Raw genomic sequence first — 21,776 nt, forward strand, 5'->3', positions numbered from 1 at the left:
CTCTAGGAATTCTTTCAGATTACCTACAGGAACTTGAGACCTTTTTAGAGAAAACCCCCTTGAAGAAATCCGTATTTTTTTTTTTCAGGAAATTAAGCAGATATAGTTTCCCAGGAGAATTAGCAAAGATTCCTCCATTAACTGCTTCCATCCAAGGTTATTTTTTCCAACGATGCCACAAATTATTCGTAGCTGAATTTGCTCTAGGAATACATAAACCTTTTTCTGAGTGACTTTCTATGAAATCTGAAGATACATATTTTGAAAAATTGTCTTGTTATTTCTACAATCTATACTAAAGTTGAAAGACACGGACACTGTCTTCAGCTGCACAGACACAGTAACAGTAACTTAACACTAGACAACGGACAAGCATGCTCCAGTGGCACAGCCGAGAAACATTCCTGACGCAAAAGTTTCAATGACTGAAGCGGGAATTGAACCCATACCCCACACGATGCGCTTAAATGCCTGACGACACTAACCGCACGGCCACGAGGCCCGCAAATTCTTAGAAGAATTAAAGCATCAATTCCTTGTAAGACCCTAAGAAAAAAAAAATTGGTCTACACTTTTTTATATTAAATTTAGGGGAGATAAAAAAACATATATTTTTCTAGGTATTGGTAAATATAATGTCCTAGAACCTTTTTAATGGTGTAATACACATTGGCCGGTACAGTAGAACTTGATCTATTCTGATCGAACGCTTTTTTTTTCAATATTATTATTATTATTATCTTTATTATAGAGGCTTTCAGCTCAGATTTTTTTTGAATATCCCTGGTCTTCACTATCCTGAACTCCGGCTTGTAGATAGACGTTATGAAAAAAATGCTAGACACTTTTTGTGTAGGTCTCTTAGATTTGGAGAGAAATCGTTTAACATTTTTCGTCAAAAATTCCATTTTGGTAATATTGTTATTTCCTTTGAACTCGGATTTGTAAAAAAATACTCAAAATGTGTGTTATATTTCGAGTTATATATTAATTGCAGTAAGTCACGACTCGTGACCGCGGCTCCCACCTATCATCTGGCAGCCCTGCACTGGTGGAAATATTCACGGGCCACCCGCCTGCGGCAGTAAAGAAGAAACATTGCGAAGAAGAAAACTGTGGTGAACCTTAAATTCATACCACACTCCGAAGACGAATCGAAAAACCGAAAATCGGCGAGGTCTATATTCCTCTGTGACAGTGCATATTATCCAAAAAAGAATACTGATATCGCTGCAGCGATCCTTTGCTGAAAAGAGTGTTCCAACAATTTGAGAAGAAGTGAAGAAAAAAATCAAACACCATTCAGTGTCAAGTGATTAACCCGTGTGTGGATGGATTGTGAATGGAAGTGTGTGAGGGGATTCCAATCCTCAGTCGGAGGAGAACTTCCACGGTGTGTACCTAATGTTGGTCTGTGATCAGTCGCGGTGCATTCGTCGTCGCCGTTTTTGTTGTTACTAGTGGATGGTATATAGCTGATCAGTAGTCCTCCTCGGAGAAGTGTCACGCAATACGAGCAGGCAAAAAAGAACAACACCCTGCCAGTGCCTTCCCCCGCCCCAAAATCTCCCCAGAGCCTCTTACAGTGATTTAATTTCATATTTGTACAGGGCACTGTTTCACATTAAGTTGGTAAAACACTATCAAATGATAGGTAGGTATATTCAATTTAGAAGACTTAAGACTATCACTAATGAAGGTCATAGGTGTCATCTATTATTCATTCATAAACCGTTTCCATTTACTTTCATCTTTGGAATAACCTAAATTGTCTCAGTTCCATATTCGTACACTTATCAACATTTAAAACTAAATTTAATGGATATAATATGATTGTTCAACTTCTTGATCACGTTGTTCAGATGTAGTAGAGTGCATTTGAACAATTTATAAGTAAAAATATGCAACATTCTACTTTTTCAACTATTTGTTTCTTTAAAAACTAATAAGTCTAAAGTAACATTCATTTTTGTTAATCAATCCATTGTAAAAATGATATTCACACCATGCTGTCTATACTCCATGGCTGGTAGCAGGTCTTTTTTTGGACTTTTTAGTGACTTGGGGCCTTCCTTAGCCAAGTGGTTAGAGTCTGCGGCTACAAAGCAAAACCATGCTGAAGGTGTCTGGACTCGATTCCCGGTCGGTCCAGGATCTTTTCGTAATGGAAATTTTCTTGACTCCCCTGGGCATAGCGTATCATTGTACCTACCAAACAATATACGATCGCGAAAATGGCAACTTTTGCAAAGAAAGCTCTCGGTTAATAACTGAGGATGTGCTCATAAGAACACTAAGCTGAAAAGCAGTCTCTGTCCCAGTGAGGACCTAATGCAAATAAGAGGAAGAATGTGTACGATTATGAAATCTGCTCAATTTTAGACACAAATTCATTGTTTTTCCATTATTCCAAAGATGAAAGTGAAGGAAAACAGTTTTTAATTGCCGAACCATAGATGACACCTGAGATCTTTATTTTTGATGAAGTATTTTGAAGTCGACATATCATTTGAAAATGTTTTACCAACTTGATGTAAAAACAGTGCCCTGCACGAATATGAGTTCGAGTCACTGTGCTTCGGAGACCAAGTGCGATCATCTTTCAAGCTTGTTCAGTGAGTGAGTGAGTGGTGTGCAAGCCGCCGTATACTGAGCAAAGCTCCATAAAGTGCTGAATGAGTTGAGCACGAAGTACGAAACGGTTGGAAGAGGGAGGGGGGATACCCTTTTTCCTCGAAGAACACGGTAGAAATCACACAGCGAGATTGTAATGTTAGTGCTGGCCATGCGGAACACCGAGTTCTACAGTGTATGAAGATTATAATGAAATCTCTCGTCATATGGGACTGGACTGGAAGCTGCCTCGCCCCCGATGAATCAAAGTCGAACAACACACGGATACAGTGTTGTCAGACGGAGAGCCGTGCCGGTTTGTCGATGGTGTAAAAAGGTTCTTCACTTGAATTAGTGGATAATTTGCAGGGAGAGGGATGGTGTCAGGTGCGTCTGGCATTGTTCTGTGTAAATCTTCTAGCAGTAGCAGTAGAGCGCTAGATGCATTTGAGTGTTACAGTAACCGATCACAATCATTTTTTGGGACGACCTTAACAAATAATACTAAATACGACGCGGAATTGCAGGGATCCAATGCTTCAATGATTCCTCCAGAAATTCTTCCACCGATCATCATTTTGAAGGAAGTGTCTTAAAGTCAATATTTTGATGGGATGCTCAAAAGTCTCCATTTTAAACAAAATATGTTTTCTTCTGCTTCAGGAATTCCTTTGAAAAATCCTTTAATATATCATCTTGAGTTTTGGTTAATGATTTTAGAATAATAATAATTATTCAAAAAAAAAAGGTTTTCCAGAATCCTTCAGGACTTCCTCAGGGGTCCAGATGTTCCTTCTAAGATTTCCGTAATAGTTTTCTCCGGCATGAGACATTTTTTGAGGAATTTCTTCAGGATTTTATGGAGAATTCTGAGCCATTCCAGAAATTCATCAAAAAACCTTGACAGACAATGTTGACTGCTGACATCGAAGTTTCAAAATTCTGCAACTTCATAATCGTTCGTTTGATTTAGATGAAATTTTCAGAGAAAATCACAAATAAGCTACATTTTTGATTTAGGCATTTAAAATTTCGAATTCGGTGAAGGTTTTGAACTGGACCAAATTTGTTGGGGTACTTAGAATGAAAGTTATGAAGGAAATGCAAGAAACCTTATGTAAATCTTAAAAAAATCAACGTAACATTGATTTACTTGACAGAATTCGGTAGGAAACCTAAATGGACATTAACATAACATCATTTCGGCGGATCAAAATTTTACGATTTTCTACCCAGAAGTGAATAAATGCCATGTCATGAACTATGAAATGATTTTGATCATTTTCAGTCATTCGGCCTATTTTGCAGTTGTCGTGTAACAGCTTGAAAAACATGTTTTTTCGCACATAATTGAATATAAATCTTCTCATATGATTCCTTTTTTGTTGGTCTTACGACTCAACTGGAATAAAGCCTTCTTCCCAACTACTCTATCTCGACGTAAATTTTTACAAATGTACTTACGCATGTCATACCGTTCATTTTTGCTGAAGAGGCTATGATTCAAACTGGGATTATCCAACAAACTCTGTTAGAAACTATTTTAACAATTCCTCAACAAATTCAACCAGTGTTTCCTAGCGAAATTTCCCAAGGGTTTCGCTTCAGAGATGTCTATAAAGTTAATAATATGTTATAAAGAAATTTTCTCTAGTATTTCATTACTCTTATAGTCTTCTTCTTCTTCTTGGCATTAACGCAGTGGTGATTCCCTAACCTCAAATCTACCTGTTCCATGAATATAAATTCTTGAATTTCAGCAACAAATTTGCATATATTCAGAAGGAACCTGTTAGAAAGGACGATTCCAATAATTTACTGTTGGCTTTATAATCTAATTTTGTTGAATTAACCATTTTTAGATTCGTGGAACAGGTAAAAAGTGAGGCTACGAGTCGCCCCTGCATTAACGTCCTCACGGGGACAGAGCCTGCTTCTTCTTAGCTTAGTGTTCTTATGAGCATTTCCACAATTGTTAACCGAGAGCTTTCTTTGCCAAAGTTGTCATTTTCGCATTCGTATATCATGTGGCAGGTACGATGATACTCTATGCCCAGGGAAGTCAAGGAAATTTCCATTACGAAGAAATCTTGAACCGACTGGGATCCGAATGTAGACACCTTCAGCATGGCTTTGCTTTGTAGCCGCGGACTTTAACCACTCGGTTAAGGAAGGCCCTGACTCTTATAGTCTACAACTTTTGGAATATTTTTTCAAGTAAATTGTTCATCAATTCTTGAAAAGGTCATTGAGGTTTTCACATCAGAAAATGATACAGATATTATTCCTGTAATTCCACCAAATATTTTTATATAAATTTCTCGCCCGAGGGTTTTTCAAGAATATCTCCAGAAAATCCTGCAAGATAGGGTTTTGTTCAGCATTTTTGCCTATAATTATGGTAGCATTCTTGACCTTTATCTTGGATGATTCTCCGGAAAGAATGCATTATTTCCGTAGAATCATCTAAGATAAAGGTTAAGAACTTCCTTCAATGACCCTTGTAGTCGAGTCTAATACACGACACTGAAATCGGCTGAGGTCGAAAAACGGATACAAACTCCAGTGGAATTAAATCGTATAATTCTGAATTCGGGCGTCATTTAACTAAGTTAAATGAGCTCGAAGCTCGAAGATTTATTATCTTTGCAGGTTTTTTTTCTGCAATATTCATTATGTATTTTATCAAGAGCTTACCCTGAGGATTTGCTTTATAAAACTCTCCCTGATTAGATTCCGGGCTTCCAATGAATTCTGAATGGAAATCTTTGAGGAATTCCTGGAAGAATTCATGGATAAACACTTTGAGATCTTTTTTGAAAAATTGCTGGGAAAATATGTTCAAGATATCTTGGGAAGAATCTCTGGAGTATATCCTGAAGGTATCTCCAGCGAAGATTTTGGTTGAAATTCTATAGAAAGTCAGAACGAAATTTTTAGAAGAAATCCCTGCTTAAATCTTTTGAGTAATTTTTGAAGATATTCTTTGAGAAATAACTTATTCAATTCTTGAAAACGTTCTAAAAAAATAGAAGAAAATCATAGGATGATGCATTTTTGAACGCATCGTTAAAATAATTCTGGAAGTTATTCTGAATAAAAATCTTGGAGGCATTACTTCGGAAATCCGTAAAAGAATAATTGGATCAACTTCTGAAGAAATGAGAAGCAAACTTTGATGAAATAACTAATTCATATTCTGTTGAAATTTCTGCAGAAAACCCTGGAAAATACATATAGTAATGTTTAGCACGATGTCATGAAGACAATGAATATCCTCTGAAAGATGTCTAGTCAGATTCCTTGTTAAAATTTCCCTGATTTCGTTTGGTTCGTTTCCTGTCGATTTTTTGTATCTTTTTTCAGACATAAGGTCTCTGAAGAAATTATTGAGAGTACCTAACATCTGAAAACGCTCTTCTGAACCCTCGAAAATGTCTTGGAAGATTGTTGTGGAAGATCTGAATAAATTATTAGAAGTTATATTATTAAAAACAATCAAAGGAAACTTTGAAGAATATCCTGGAGAATTAAAAAAAAAACATATCGAGGAGAATTTAAAAAAAAAAATCATAGGGATAATTTCTGTTGGAAGGCATTACTTTGAACAATCCAGTAGGTGAATTCCAGCGAACAATTTCTTCGAAGAGAAAAAATTTTCCTTTCTTCGAAGAAAATACGCGTCGGAATTCGCCTACAGATATTACTGTAAAATCTTTGAAAAAGTCTGCTAGAGCAACGAATTCTTGCAGGATTTTCTTGGAAATCTCTAAACTAATTTCTTCGAAAATCTTGATTCCATGGTAACATTCCTGAAGCTCTTCCTTGAGTTTGAGTTTGAGTTTCTGAGAGATCTGTGGCAACGTTGCGTAGAAATAAATAGAGTCTCAAAAATTTGCATCGGAATTTTCTACTTTTCCATGATTACTTGCAAAAAAATCATATTAAATGCACAAGGAATTTACCGCACTGAACCATTTTACTTATGATATTATAGGGAATTGTCAGAAAAATATTGTAGAGTTCATTCCAGATAAGTACAATTTCTACTAGAAATTCTGAAAGGTTTGCCCAGGGTTCTATGGAGTCTTGCTCAGAGTCCTGTTCAGGATAATGTGGATTCTTGCCAGGATGCTGTGGAATATTGCTTAAGATTCTGTGAATATCCAGGCCGAGACTTTTCTTAGGATTATGTTAGATTTTTTTTGTTTATTTTTTTTTTAACAAAACTTTGTCTGACACGTATTGTCTATCACATACTGTAAAGATTGGGATATTGTATCAAAAATATAAAGAACTTGACTGTAGTTTCTCCCAATCATTTCTGAGCTGCACAAGATGGTGTGGTGAGCATTAGCACAGGATGGTTTTCGTTTTTCCCGGGATTTGGTTTCCCGGGATACGGAAAATTAAATTTTAATTTTCCTGGGGTTCCCAGGATTCTGGGAAATTCACAAAAAACGTAAAAATAAACCAAATCTAACGCGTTTTTAAAATGTTCGTATCCAACCTATAAAGTTTGTTCCACTCAGGATTTGGCCGTATAAAATGAGTGATTTTTCTTGCATGGAACAACGTACAAAATATCTTAGCGCATCATTTTTTAGTAATTATGTTGAGCTTCAAGGGAAACATATTTCTCAACTTTTCAACTGAGTCCACCCATGAATACTTGTCTTCGTTATCTGTCATTTTTTAAAGAATATTTCTAGTTCAGACGTTGCTTCCATTATTCTTGCATATTTATTAGATTTACGTCTTAGTTGTTCCAGTCATTAAAACCAATGATGTTTTTCTTCCATAATTGCAGAGCCAAATCGAGTAGTGTTTGATCCTTCGACCTTGACGCTTGCTCCTACGGGGGCGAGTGATGAGGGCAGGATCAAACATGTCGCGCGTCGGTAGCGAAGTAGTGAAAAAGTGATTGGTTCCTTAGTAGTGTTTGATCCTTCGACCTTGACGTTTGCTCCTACGGGAGCGAGTGATGAGGGCAGGATCAAACATGTCGCGCGTTGGTAGTGAAAAAGTGATCGGTTCATTAGTAGTGTTTGTTCCTTCGACCTTGTCGCTTGCTCCGGCGGGGGCGGGCAATGAGGGCAGGATCAAACTTGTCACGCGTCGTTCGCTCAGAGAAATGAAAAAGCGCCGCGGATCGTTAGTAGTGTTTGATCTATTGATCGTGTCGCTTGCTTTTGCGTGGGCGAGTGACGAACACTTTTGCGGCGTACAATGCGATTATCGAATTATTTCGTGAATCCGGTTAGGCGTGATTATATCATGGATCGCATCGCCAAACATTGGTGACTCCCAGATCTCTACCTTATCCCACTAACCCAATATCCTTTCCATGACAACCGTGGAGATGCAGAGGTGATCTCGGTCTCTAGTAACGGTAGTCACACTAACATTCCTTCCCTTCCCCGATGACCGTAAGGACGTGGCCGGCGCCGTTATTGACTTTTAAATTTGAGCTCTCGATTTGTGCACATTGAAGAATGGTAAGCTAATCCCAAGCCCCATTCATCAATTCCCTGTGCAACTTCGATTGTTCTGGTCAATCACGGAGTAGCAACTACGAATTGTACGGTCATCTATGCTTATGCTTATGCTTATGCATAATTGCAGAGCCAAATCATCGAGTTTTGAGTGATTTTTTACATGGTAAATTTATTGAATCGGAATTCGAAAATTTATCGGGATTTTGAATAGTTTCAAGATGTGCAATACATTAGAAAAATCTCCTAATAATTTACCTTTCATCATGCTATTTAGAAACAACGTAACAATCCACTCAAACTTTGTTGTTTTTACAAAAGTCGATGTAAATACGTGAAAAATAGAGCAATTTTTATCATATGTTGATCATTGTAGTGTGGACTATAAGGAAACATATTGTTGAGCTCAAAGATAAAATAAATTTTGTTGTTTTTATAAAAAGCAAGGGTGGCACACTTGCCCCTATGACACACTTGCCCCAAAGTATGCTAAGAATTTTAGCGATCATTTCTCCAGACTATGTTGGTTTTTCAACACATTTGGCTTATTTAGTGGTATACAGTTTTTGCATATTCTGATTTTACATTAAAACCGAGCCAAAACCCAAAGTTTAATTTTTTCTCTGATGCAGAACTATTTTTAAATCACTTTCCCTGATGCAGAACTATTTGTAAATCACACTACTAATATACTAGAATGACAATTCATTATGTAACTTGAAATATTATTGAGGCTACAGATTGAAATCACGTCTTTCACGTTACATCTTCCATAACTTTTGCAAATATTTATGATTTTTTATATGTTTTTTTTTTTACAACTGAATAATCATTTTTTCCGGATCATAACTGGACACGGACTTTTAAGTATAATACCAAAGATTACTCCAGAGAATCGTTCATTTATCTCTCCAAAGAATCTTTTACAAAAAACCTAAGTCTTTCATGAGTGATTTGTCCATCGATTTCGTTAGGATTTTGTCTAAGATTCCCATTTTGAACATCTTTAAGAATTCAAGATTACTTCCGAAAATATGTCTCAAGATTTCTCTCGGATTTAAACCAGGAAATTCCCTAAGAATATCTTTAACATAACTCAAGAGATTCTCCCTTCATTCCTTCAGGAAGTCCTTGAAAAATTTCCCAAGGAAACTCTCAAAGGATTTTTTGCTGGATTTTCGAAATAAATAACTAACATTGTTGAAAACAAAAAAAAAATCAATCAATACCCTGGCCAATATCTCCAGTAGTTTTTTTTCAGGAAAAACATCGATCGGAATCTTTTATGTAAGAATGACCGAAATAGTTGCTGTAGTATTTGCTGGTGTGATACCTAAAATTAAATATAAAAGAATTATTGGAGATTTTATTCAAGAAATTATTCGAGTATTGTTTGAAGAACTGCTGGAGTGAAAGTTTGAGAAATTCCTAGAAAAAAAATCGGCAAGACTTAATAAGGGACATCAGGAATTCCTGGAAGAGTTCTCAATATATTTCCTAGAAGAATTTTAGAGGAATTCCGAAGACAAACCGTGGATTGATCTATGAAGGAATACATATAAAAATGGCTGGAAGTATAACTAACCATAGGCGTAGGAACTCCTTGAGCAATTCTTGTGAGGTTTCTTGAAAAAATCGCTCTTCTTCCAAAACTCTGGAATAAACTTTTATTAGTTCTATTCAAAGCACTCCTATAGGAATATTTGGAAGACCTGCTAAAGTACCTAGTGAAGAAATCGGTGGAACAATAGGTGAACTTGTGGAAAAATCTCTGGAGGAATCCTGGAATTGCTTCTGGAAAGGTTCACAGAGTAATTACATGAGTAAGTTGCGTTGGATTTCCTAAAGATCCAATTCTAGAGATTTTTTTTTTAAATTCCTTGAAAAATCTTCAGAAGAATTTTGGGCGAACTTCATGAACAATTTGTGAGGAATCTTTAGAGAAATTCCCGGAGGAATGCCTAGAGCAGGCTTACCCATCCTTTTTGATCCGCGGTCCACATCTCAGCAACAAAACTTGGTGGCGGGCTAAACCTTTCGTAGTCAACAAACAACCCTATTTTAATTGAATCGAACAAAAGTCAAACAATAAAAAAGCTATATTTTTTTGTAAAAAATGGAAAAGATAGTTGCTACTTAAAACATTTCTCAAGTTTTTTTTTGAGTATCTCGTCCTGAATTTTATGAGAATGAAGTCCAAGTTTTTATAAATCAACTACTCAAAATTTATTACGAATCCAACCTGTCCCTGAGAGTACTGTTCAGGATTCTAAATGAATAACATCTTGTATTTTTTGAAAAAGCTACCCAAGATTTTGTGAGAATTTGGGTAGGATTGTATGAGAATTATGCTCAAGAATTTGTAAAAAATGTGCACAGCATTATGTCAAAATCTTGCTTAATCCTATCCAAGAATCTGTGAAAATGTCTAGTATTTTGTATGAATCCTGCTCAGAATTATATTCGAATCCCACCCAGGCAGACATGATTTTGTTAGAATCATTTTCGAGATTATCAATAATACTGCTAAAGATTCTGTATGCATCTTGCCCAACATTCATGAGAGACCTGCATAAGGTTTCCGTAGAATTCATGTCAATGTTTTGATTAGAATGATGCCCAAGATTTTTCGACTAATCTTATTGATACTTCAGATAATCCAGCATTTTGCTTGAAATCTTTCCAGAATTTTTCGAAATTTACTGTTGGAAATTGGATTGTGTAAGTACCGTAATCCGGGGGCAAATTGATCACTATTTTATATTTTTTTGTTGTGTTATCCTTCGGAATTCAAATATCGTCAAATAAATTTCAACACAACCAGAACTCCATTGATCTTCATCAGTTTACGAAATCTACTTTTCATGAAATAATGTTTAACATATCATAAAAATAGGTTAAATATCAAAAAATCAAAATGACCCACTGGGGCGAAATTGATCCCCATATAACAAAGCAGGTGTAAGAATAAAAAGTTTACCTATCTACTAAATTTGGGTCTCCTGAATCTGAAAATAATGTCAAAATCCTTACAACTGATCATTTTATTGCAAAAATAAACTTTGAAAATCTGCCTAATACGCCTATGTGTAGGCAATTTCCCTTGAAATAAGCACATTATTTGGAATAAATGTTTTTTTGAGCAAAACTTTATACTTGATATGCTGTATGATATCAAAAATAAGTCCAGTGGTTCATACTTAAGCTGACACAACACTTTAATCACTCAAAGTTGACATTTAGGCATAGCACCAGTGGATTGTTCAGCACCGACATTTACAACTGTATTGCTTCCAAAAGTGTGAATATTTTAATGCAAAACTGACCCCAATAAAAATGAAATAGTTCAAAATCATCATAAGACATCTACAAACTAGAAAACATGGAATGTCTGTGGTGCCAACGAAACCTTTAGCATCCTTGGGAGGAAATGTTCTTTGGCACCGACCTGATCAAATTCGCCCCAGTGATCAATTTGCCCCCGGATTACGGTATCCAGTGAGATTGTGTCTGACAACTGTAAATTCAGTTTATTATTTCAAAATGGGCTGTCTCATTACGAATTTGATAACTTCAAGCTATTTTTATGAACAGTTTGACGGATACTCAAATTCTTTTAAAGTGCATAGAATCCAGCTTCTGAATATTTGCTTATTTTCCAAATTTAAATTTAAACACTTCGCGGGCTGCACAAAATGAAGGTGCGAGCCGGATGCGATCCGCTGGCCGTACATTGGGCAGCCCCGGCCTATAGGACTCCAGAGGAAATCTCTGGAGGAATCACTTGCGAAATTTCTGAAGCTTGTTTTGGAGGAATCTTCAGAAGAAATCCCTGGAGAAAAATCACATACGAGTCTCTGAAGATTTCTCTGATGACTCTAGAATTTTGTACCAGAATAGGACTTTGGAGACAATTTTGGTTTAAAATGAGACTTTAGAGACCCTTCCTTGAAAATAGAGAATTTTTAGATAATTGCATTAAAAAAGTGACCAAGTCCCTGAAAACAGACCTGCTACCTGTATGCGATAAAAAAAAGTAAGAGGTTGTTTCCAAGATACGACCGCCAAGTTGACGTTGGATAACGTTAGCCTCTTCTATTTCCTGGCTTGGGACCGTCACGAACTTATGAAAGATTTCTACTGCTAAAAATCCAAATAATTTTCACACTATTTGTTGCATGTCAATTCTGATTTATTAAAGACATGTGTGTTATTATTTTGTGTTAATACAAAATAATCACTTTACATGTATTCAGAAGCTTAGTCCGTTATATTGAAGAATTGATTTTTAAGTGTATACTTAATCATTGTTAATTTGGAGCAATTAATTCAAAATATTTGAATCATTCCTTAACAATAGAAAATATATTGCATTACGACAGCACTGCAGCAGCGTCTTCGGAAACATTCTCAAATTGTCGTTTTGTCAATTATTCATAACCAATCAGAGATGAATTATAGCAAGAATGTGGTAAACACATTAGCAAATATAACACAAATAACTCTTTAGTACACATTTGTTAGCCCTGAAAAGGGCCGATTGAACTGTGAGAATCGAGTAACTATTATTTAGTTTACCGACAGTTCTGTTTCTGTGAGAATTGCCAATACTGTTGCGCTTCATGGTAGAAATATTTTCAAAACTCTTTCAAAATTGAATTGTCGTCCTGAAAAGGACGGTTGGGTTTGGATATCGTCGATCGCCATTCTATGCTCAGGTTTGATGGATTCAGTGCTAGGTTTGAATTCTGGTCTCGGTGATGGAGGTGATTTAACCTCAAAATCTGTACAGCGTACGGCCCTGCCACTTCAGAGCGTAGCCGACAGAATTCTGGATGACTTCAGCACACCGCGGGTTTTCTCGTAGATGAGACCGAAGGTACGCTTGACGTCACCACGGCGAGCCAGACGGCGGTGATTTGGTGATGATGCAATTGATGTTGTCACGCAAAACCTTGCGATGACGCTTGGCGCTTCCTTTTCCGAGTCCGGTCTATCTTCGGCAACGATTGTAACAAAACTGATGCTTGGCCGCCGGCTCGACTCCTTTTATGCGGTACGCAATGGATAAATTCTTCTTGCTCGCTCGCTGTTCACTGTTCGTCTCGCTCGCTCGCAAGAGAAGGTCATAAAAGGGACCGGCAGCCGCGCACATTCAATCATTCATTTGTTTCAATCCGTCCAGAAAACACTACGACGATGGCTCTACCAAGCAGACTGCCCGTAAGTCCACTGGTGGAAGCGGCCCCACGAAAGTCGCTCGCTAGAGCGCCTCAGCCACCGGAGGAGTCAAGAAGCCGTATCGCTATCAGCCAGGAACGGTCTCTCTGCGTGAGATCCGCCGCTACCAGAATTCGACGGAGCTGCTGATCCACAAATTGTTTTTCCAGCGCCTGGTCCGTGAAATTGCTCAGGACTTCAAGACCGATCTGCGATTACAGAGCTTGGCCGACATGGCCCTGCAGGAAGCGAGCTAGGCCTATCTTTGAGGCTACCAACATGTGCGCGATCCACGCCAAGCGTGTGACCATCATGCCGAAAGCCTTCTAGCTGGCTCGTCGTATCCGTGACGAACGAGTTTAAATTGAATTGGGACACAAGCAAAACGGCCCTTTTCAGAGCCACAACAATGCATTCCACGTAAAAGAGTTACGGCTAGAGATATTTCACCTATTATTATTAATTTATTTATTTAATTGCCAATTGAAATTTCGGATGATTAGTTTTCCAACGGAGTGAAATGGCAAACAAAGTTTTACATAGGTTCCCGTCGCACAGTGGCGCATGGCCGGACAAAACCTCATAAATTCATGTTCTCAAAATCACTCGTCAATATTTTTTATAGACTTTTATACTATTGAGCGACAATTTCTCAAAATTTGAGATTGATCTATTCTGTTTTCGATTTTTGGCAGCATCGTTAGTGTGGGAAAGTCAGCTAAGTTGGACTGCTCGAAATTCATCAACTATGATTCACCTAGCAAACTTCAAACAGCTGTATCTCAACGAAATCATAACCGATTGAGGCTCAATAGGTTCCATTTGAAAGCGTAGTTATAAGCCTTAGTTTTGGCTATAATTATATAAATTTTAACATATCAAGTTGTTATTTGTAGCAAAAAAAGTTTCGAACAATCTTTCTCCAAAATTTTGTTAAATTTTCAAAACTTCGTACGTTTTATGTGAAGTGTTTCGGAAAAATGAGTCACTCACTATGAAGCAGCTAATCATCCATACTTTCAAACGTGCAATAGTTTTTCTTGCCCCTCTTTGCCCCTAGAGGTGAAAATTCCATTTTTATTTTATATTATAATTTATCGATTTCATCATTCAAATCTATATTATTTGTCATAATTCGTTTGAAACTTTAGTGGAATTACTAAAAGGAAGTTAAATTTGTATCTCTAGTTTGGGTTCATCCACAAATTTCTGCATTACAACAAAAAAAATTGTAGTAATAGCCTTTTTATACGATTAGATGAAAAAAATTTATTTGGACCAATTTCACAAGAAAATCGAATTTTCAATTTGACTGTTATTTCCAACGGGATGACATCAGGTATGCAAGATAATTATTAGATTACCATTATCAAGCATTTTGAGACGTATTTGAGGTTTTGTCCAACCTTTGTATGAAGGACCGCCACTGTGCGTCGGGCGGCGGTTGTATTTTTGCAGTCTTCTCTGTGCGATTATTTGGTTTCGATCGACAATTTCTTACCAAATCAAATCATCAACGAAGTTGTTGCTGATAAGTTTTAGCTTTCAAATCGACAAGTTGATACTGATCGCTTTGTCATGCATGTGGTTAGCGACGACGACGACAACGGCATTATTCAATCATCGCTAAATGCGAGGCAAACCGGGATCCTCATTCTAGTGCCGTCCCCAATTTATCTCTCATGCACACAATGTCGAAGATTGCCCTGCAAGAGCGCGATGGAAAATTGATTTCTTGGCCCTGTAATTCTCGAAAAGCACTAATGTTGACGCTAATGAAAGATTGCATGCAAATGACTGACCGAAATATGAATCCATCACATCCATTCACCAGTAATGTCGCTCTTCACGGTGTAAAATTCTCATAACTCTCTTTCAAAATGAAATTGTTGTCCTGAAAAGGACGGTTGGTGGTAGTCACAATCGATCGAACTGGGTTTTCATTCCATTCTTAGACAGAAACACACCAAAAGATTACCGAAGACGATTTAATTAAAATGCGGTCGTGCGCGTGCGCTTGAAGTGGAATTTGATTGGCTTCGACTGAACACGAGAAAATGGAGAGAAGTAAGAAGAAGACCGAAAGGGGCGTTTCCCTTTGAATGACGAAAGTGGCTAAGATATCGCGCAATGATGTCTGTGTCAGGAATACACAAGAAAAATGTGCTTTTCTATGAAAAATAAGACATGCTTCGATATTTCTCAATTTTTCAATAGTTTAGTCATGAGAATCAATAGTTTTCATTGTTGGAGTAGATTCGTAGAAAGATTTCCAATCGATTGGTGCAAGAATCTTGAAAATCTATCCGGGCGTTAGTAAGTTATTAACAGTCAAAATCTAACCACTTTTCGTGACGCGAGCGATTTTTCGTTTTTCGAAATTGTACTCCAGTATGTTGCCGTAAGACGTTATCCAACGTCAAAAAAAAGGGTGATGCTAGGGTTCGGTTCGGTAGATCTTACCTCCTAACCCACCATGTAAAGGTGGTCTACATGCGTTACGGGACCAGTGTAAACTTAGTTTGACTACTAAGACACTTTCTATAATACGACCGTAATGTCCCTCTGCTAAGGTTGTCTTCAGTTCCTCTTTTCTGAACTGATAAACAACACCAGCGAGAAGCGAATTTTCTTCGCACAGTTCATCGAATCGAGCGTTCACTGCTACTACTGCTACTGCGAGGGTATCTACATACATATATGCATGTCGTTGGAGAAGGTGGACAACCTGCACCACCCCCGAGGGGATAGTGGCCGCTCTCGGTCCGCGGATCGTTTCTCCAGATTGCTTATTTTTCGGCTACCAGACTCAGACATTGGCAGAGGCTCTCCATCTGCGAAGCTCGCACTCTCCGGCCGTGTAGTCTCCGTAGATATAGTCTTTGCACTGCTCTCGATTCAGCGACTCGGCGAACAATCGGTGTTCCAGGATGAGTGATGGATACTTCAATCGACCTGCTAGGATATTGTACCGTTTTATCCTGCACAATGGACGATAGTGACCGGAAATTAGTGATCCCTGGACGCGTGAGTGATCGGTGCCGGTAGAAACTATGGAATTTGGTGTTGGTATGGCCCTGTTAGTGCACTAAATCAGAAAGTGAAAAAGCAAAGTTTTCCAAAGTGTCTTGTGTGAAAAATTTTGGGAGCGGCAGGAAGGAATATTTTGCGAGCGAGAGTGTGCGAGCAGCAGTATATCTACGAAGAGTGTCTCAGGGAGTTAGCTAGCCAGCCATCCAAACCAACCAGTAGCAGCAGGGTTGGTTCGTTTCGCAAAATGAGCAAAATGTAATGTGTTTGTGTAGTTGTGTGCGTGTGTGTGCACCAGAAGACCTAATGGATACAAGATTGTGCCAGTTCTGTGATCAGCATTGTCAGTCGTTCCAAGGAACACATCATCTCGAGCTATCTAATCTACCGAGTTTACCGAGACTGTTGACGGACTGGCTGATTTGATTGTCAACGGCAGTAATAATGGCAGCCAGCAATTGTCTGTCCCACTGAGACACGAATCTCCCCAATCTCGTCTCTGAATGACTGAATGTATGAATACCTTGACTTGCAGAAGTGTGTACTAAATCGATTTACCTACAACCACTGCCAGTCTCCCTTTTTTGGATGAAGTACAAGTACAACACACCGGGCTGATCTCTCGTCTCGAGGAACATAAATGTGTAAATGTGCGCTTGTGTGGTTCTTAGACGATTCTCTCGCTCTCTAAAAACAGCCGACGACCGCGGTTGTAGAGGCGTTAGCAGATTGTTCTATGAAGGTGGGGTGGCTTTTCAATTCGTTCATTTACAAGATTTATAGATTTATAACGTTGGAAATTTTTCAGTGATTCAGTGATTACTCTAAAAAAATTGCAGAGGATATTTTAGTATTTCCTCCAGATATGATTCACTAATTTTTCCACCGATTACACAGCGCAACAAAAACATCATTTTTGCGTGTCTCAAGGATCAGATTATGTGTCTCTAGTAGATTTGAGGTTGCTGAATCTAATGCCGTTCTCAGACATGTTCCAGCACGTCAGGATTTTTAGATACATGTCGCCAAAGTTGTTTAAAACACTGATTTTATTGATGTTTACATGAAGTTTAAAGTATGATTTATCAACATTTTTCGTGATCTAATCCATCAAGCATGCAAAATAGGCCTTTAACTTTCATTTCAGATATCATTTGGTTAAAATTGTACGATTAAATCGAGGTTAAATCGATTTTTTCAACATACTAACAGTCTCCATACAAAACTCTCCGTTTCTTTTATATGGCAAAATACAATACTTTTCTTGATCATCAAAAAATAACTTTAAAGAATCAAAAATATTAAGAACTTTGTTGGTAAGTATTGTTATACACATGAAGTATGAGTTACCTTACAAGCTGACAAAATTGCATGCAAGTTAGCTGAAATAGTCAAATTTAGTATTTTCAACATCCAATATCTCAAAAACTAGACGTGCTAGGATGTATCTGAAAACGGTAATGTATTCAGCAATCATTAATTAAGTAAATAGCGGTATATTGGTGCTTGCGACAAAAACGTGTTTCGCAATGTTATTCCAGTTGGTACTCTACGATAATTTCCATAGGAGTTCTTCCAAGAAAATTACACGAAGGATTATTCTTGAGTTGTTGAAGAAATTCTTTTGGGGATTTTCCAAGAAAACCTACAAGTATTCCTGCACCGATTTGTGCAGCTATTTTCTGGGCATTTTCATATAGCATTTTCCTTCTAGAATTCATTCATGTCAAGGTTGTTAATCGATAAATTATCGTCAATAAACGCCTGTTTATCGTTATCGTTACCTGGACCGACGATAACGATAACTGGTAATCTCCATCGAAACGTTAGCGCCTTGCACAAATTTTCTTCGCAAAATTAAGCTGTTGCGGATGTCTTGACTAGGGTTACTATATTATCGCAAATTTATCAAAGGCACGTCATTTATCGCTTGGTTATCGAGAAAACTTTATCGTTATTGAGTTAGCGTTAAGTTATCGGACGATAATTTATCGTTCAACAAGCCTCATTTACGGTTACATACCTACAAGAATTGCTTAAACAAATCGTTCAGGAAATCTATTGAGAACTTTTCCAGGAATTCGTCAATATACTCGTATTACTCATAAAGTTGCTTCAAAGATTTCTGAAAGAAATTTCCATCATGTCATTCAAGGATTATTCCTGCATTTCTTTCAAACATTTTTCGAGTAGCTAATTTCCATAGATTTTTTAAAACTACACTTAAGGTTTCACACATGTTAATACTGCAGTTATTATTCCAATAAATCGTCTGATAACTCATACACAGTTTTCTTCAAGGATTCCGTTCAATGTTTAACTAGGAATTCCCTCAAAAAATCCGGCAGGATATTTTTCAGAGATTCGATATTTTTTTCGAATACAACAATATTTCTTATTTTAACAATACAACAATATATCTACAAAATTCTCTAAGACTTCTTCAAGAGTGCAGGAGTTCTTTCAGATATCTTTGTAGGAATTCATCAAGGGTTACCGTAATCCGGGGTAACATCACAGAGAACAGACATGGAGGCTCGAACAAAATGCCATCAGAATCATGTGTAAAGCCTAGAGTCAATCGTCAGCGCCGCCAACGCAGACAGCGCGTCATACAAACTCGTCTCGACCACACGATGGCACTAGTGAACGTCAACATACATTGGCGGCACACAAAGCAACGCTAGCGACATTTTTTGAAGGTGACTTTAGCGCCAAACTGTAAAAAGCGGCAAAATTGAAGCTCCTTTATTCAGATGATAGCATCGCGTAACAGGAGCATAACGACATACAGTGGGATTCCGTTTTTGGCATGCTCCGTTTTTGGCATGCTCCGATTTTGGCACCCCCCGATTTTGGCAACAAAATGGATCCGTTTTTGGCAACATTTTTCAATACCATTAAAATTTGTAATTTTTTGTAAATATTATCGTGTCTGTTGCTTTAGTCACTTGAATAACTGTAAACTCCACACCAATTACATTCCAGATCTCCATTTTCGTCGATGTTTCCCCAAATCTCACCAGCTACTAAGGACTGGCGTACGCGCTTATTTACTTCAGAATGGTCATTGGTCATACATAGACAACGTTTCATGAGACCAATAATCTCCACCAGTATCTCAACTTAAGACTATTCTTTTTTCATAGGCATTCATATTGAGTGACCAGCCCACTTGAGTCTGCCAGTAGGTGAAACAATAAAAAAAACACTGTTCTTCAGATTTGGAACAGCTTGCTCCAGCACCGACATAAGAGCATCGAAAAATCTATGACTCACACAGAGTTACAATCATACATTTTGTCTCGCTGTCTTTATTATTATGGATTTATATACATTGCGTATGTAAAAGCACACCGCAATAATAGATACAAATATGTACAGCAAAATGTCGTGTATCATAACTTTTTTTAAATTTCATCAAATAACATGACAAATGCGAATACAGTCCAAACTACAATTTATTTTCAATAATACCATTGAAGCGTGCGATAAATACGACTGAGAGTGTTTTTACTTTTTTGTCTGTGGTATTGGTGTGTATATTGATCGTTCTGCATCAACTATTTAAAGCTACGTTCTCTCTTTTCTATAGACTCTATAAGGCGTTAGATTTGTTAAGAGACGATCCAGAATTCTGTGCAAGATTATTAATCAAGGATACGGGTCTCAACATCATCAAAATGTTCCTTACGAGCTAAGTCTATGAGTTTCCTAACTGTACCCTGGAGAATCCTTAAGGGATTCTTGGTTCTTGTGGGACTTTTCAGAAATTTTAACGAATTCATGATGATATCTGCAGATTCCAAGTGGACACTGAGAGTTTCTTGAGGAATCGTTAGAGTGTATAACTGGTTATGGAGGATTATGTCCAAAATCTGGTGATAAACTCTAACGCGTCTTGTAAATTTTAAGCGGGATAATGTGAATTTCTAGTGGTATTTCTAATATTTTCGGCGAACGCTTAAGGGTTTTGAAAAGGTTCCCAGAAGAATTTGAGGTGTGCTAGTGGTAGCCTAATAATAATAAACTATATTTTTTTTTTCATCGGAGACTTGAGAATTTACGGCAACATCGCAGCGGAATTCCAAGATGTTAACTCATAGCAAAATCCTTAGCAAGATCCTGAGATCTCTATGCGAGATCCTACGGATAGCAAGATGCTTCAGAGCTCAAGCGTTTTTTCTGAAGATTCCAATAAGGTTCTTGAGGTTTCATAACAGGATCCTGTAAATTTCAGTTGATTTCATAAGGCAGGTGTAAAACATATATCAAGCTGAATTAAAAATTATTTCAAGTAAAAATTATTTTTATCATTATAAAATGCTTTACTTTATCAGAAACATAAATTGAAGGAGCAATTCGAAACTTACCAAAAGTTAAACTGATTTTAAATGTTCATTTAATTAGAAAAAAAGGTAATGCCGTTTTGCAATACCCAGCGCTTTTGATTCGCAAATACGTCTTTAAAAGAAAACATTTTTGTTTTCATTTTCTCTCATAGTTTTAAGAAAATGTCTAGTTCTTCAATAAAAGTCACTTATGCGATTATTGGTTTTACAAGGCCCTCTTATACAAAAATTATGCATAAAGCTTCTAAAAAATAATTGAAGGCGTTGAGGCGTAAAAACGCGACCAGAAAACCGTTTGCCAGATTTAATATTACGGAGCTATAGATTCATAGCATAGTATAACCCTTCGGGAAAATACTTCGAAGTGAACCTTTTCGAAGTCTCAACCTTTTCAAGTCTCCATAAAAATGATGTATTAACATTCTAATGATGCTTTCAAAACCAATAGTTGAAAAATAAAATTTGAAATATGGGTTCCGATTTTGGCACGGTTCCGTTTTTGGCAACTGAAAATTGCAACTTTGTTGCCAAAAACGGAATCCCACTGTACTTTGAAATGACCAGTACAAAGCTTTACACACGCTGACGATTAAAGATGAACGTCTGTTCCCATTGAAATGTTTTTTTTTAATATTTATTTAAATTTTCTTTTGAAAATGCAAATGTTGCATGTATTATATTTTGAAACAACTACTGGTACCCAGCACTCGAGGTTGTTTACTAAATTTTGTTTTCTGAAAGTTTTAAGCATGTTAACCATGGTTTATGTCACTTTTTGATTTAGTTGATATGGGGAAACATTGATCAGCCATGTAAACAATGATCGGTAGTATTGAAAATTTCATAACACACTAAAATCATGGCCTTTGAACCTAAATATGAAGCTCAAAATCTTGCAAGTCACTTTATTTTTTAGTTATTTTAAAATTTAAAATCAGCTTTAATTGCGGAATACGCGACAGGCAGTTTACTAAGGGATACATTCTTCATAGCAAATCGCCAATTCTGCTGAATTTAAAATACTGAAAATCGAAATTTTTACAAAGGAATCGTTCTTAGCGATGCT

The 21,776-nt window shown here is 37.1% G+C and overlaps 1 protein-coding gene across 10 annotated transcripts in view; it reads left to right on the plus strand.

Moving 5' to 3' along the window:
- Nucleotides 1-21,776, plus strand: part of LOC5573467 (guanine nucleotide-binding protein G(q) subunit alpha) — a 99,808-nt gene that overhangs the window by 7,662 nt on the left and 70,370 nt on the right. Inside the window, exon 1 of one of the 10 annotated variants that reach the window (XM_021841504.1) lies at nucleotides 1,089-1,393. The exons of 3 other annotated variants lie outside the window; for them this stretch is intronic. The gene's annotated coding sequence lies outside the window, so the exon portion shown is untranslated. Of the gene's footprint in view, nucleotides 1-1,088; nucleotides 1,394-16,203; nucleotides 16,408-16,429; nucleotides 16,592-21,776 lie in introns of those variants that run through there. 6 more of the 10 variants (XM_001660834.2, XM_021841500.1, XM_021841502.1 and 3 more) reach the window with 6 other exon arrangements.

Source organism: Aedes aegypti, chromosome 2 (genome assembly GCF_002204515.2).
Source record: "Aedes aegypti strain LVP_AGWG chromosome 2, AaegL5.0 Primary Assembly, whole genome shotgun sequence".
NCBI lineage: Eukaryota > Metazoa > Arthropoda > Insecta > Diptera > Culicidae > Aedes > Aedes aegypti.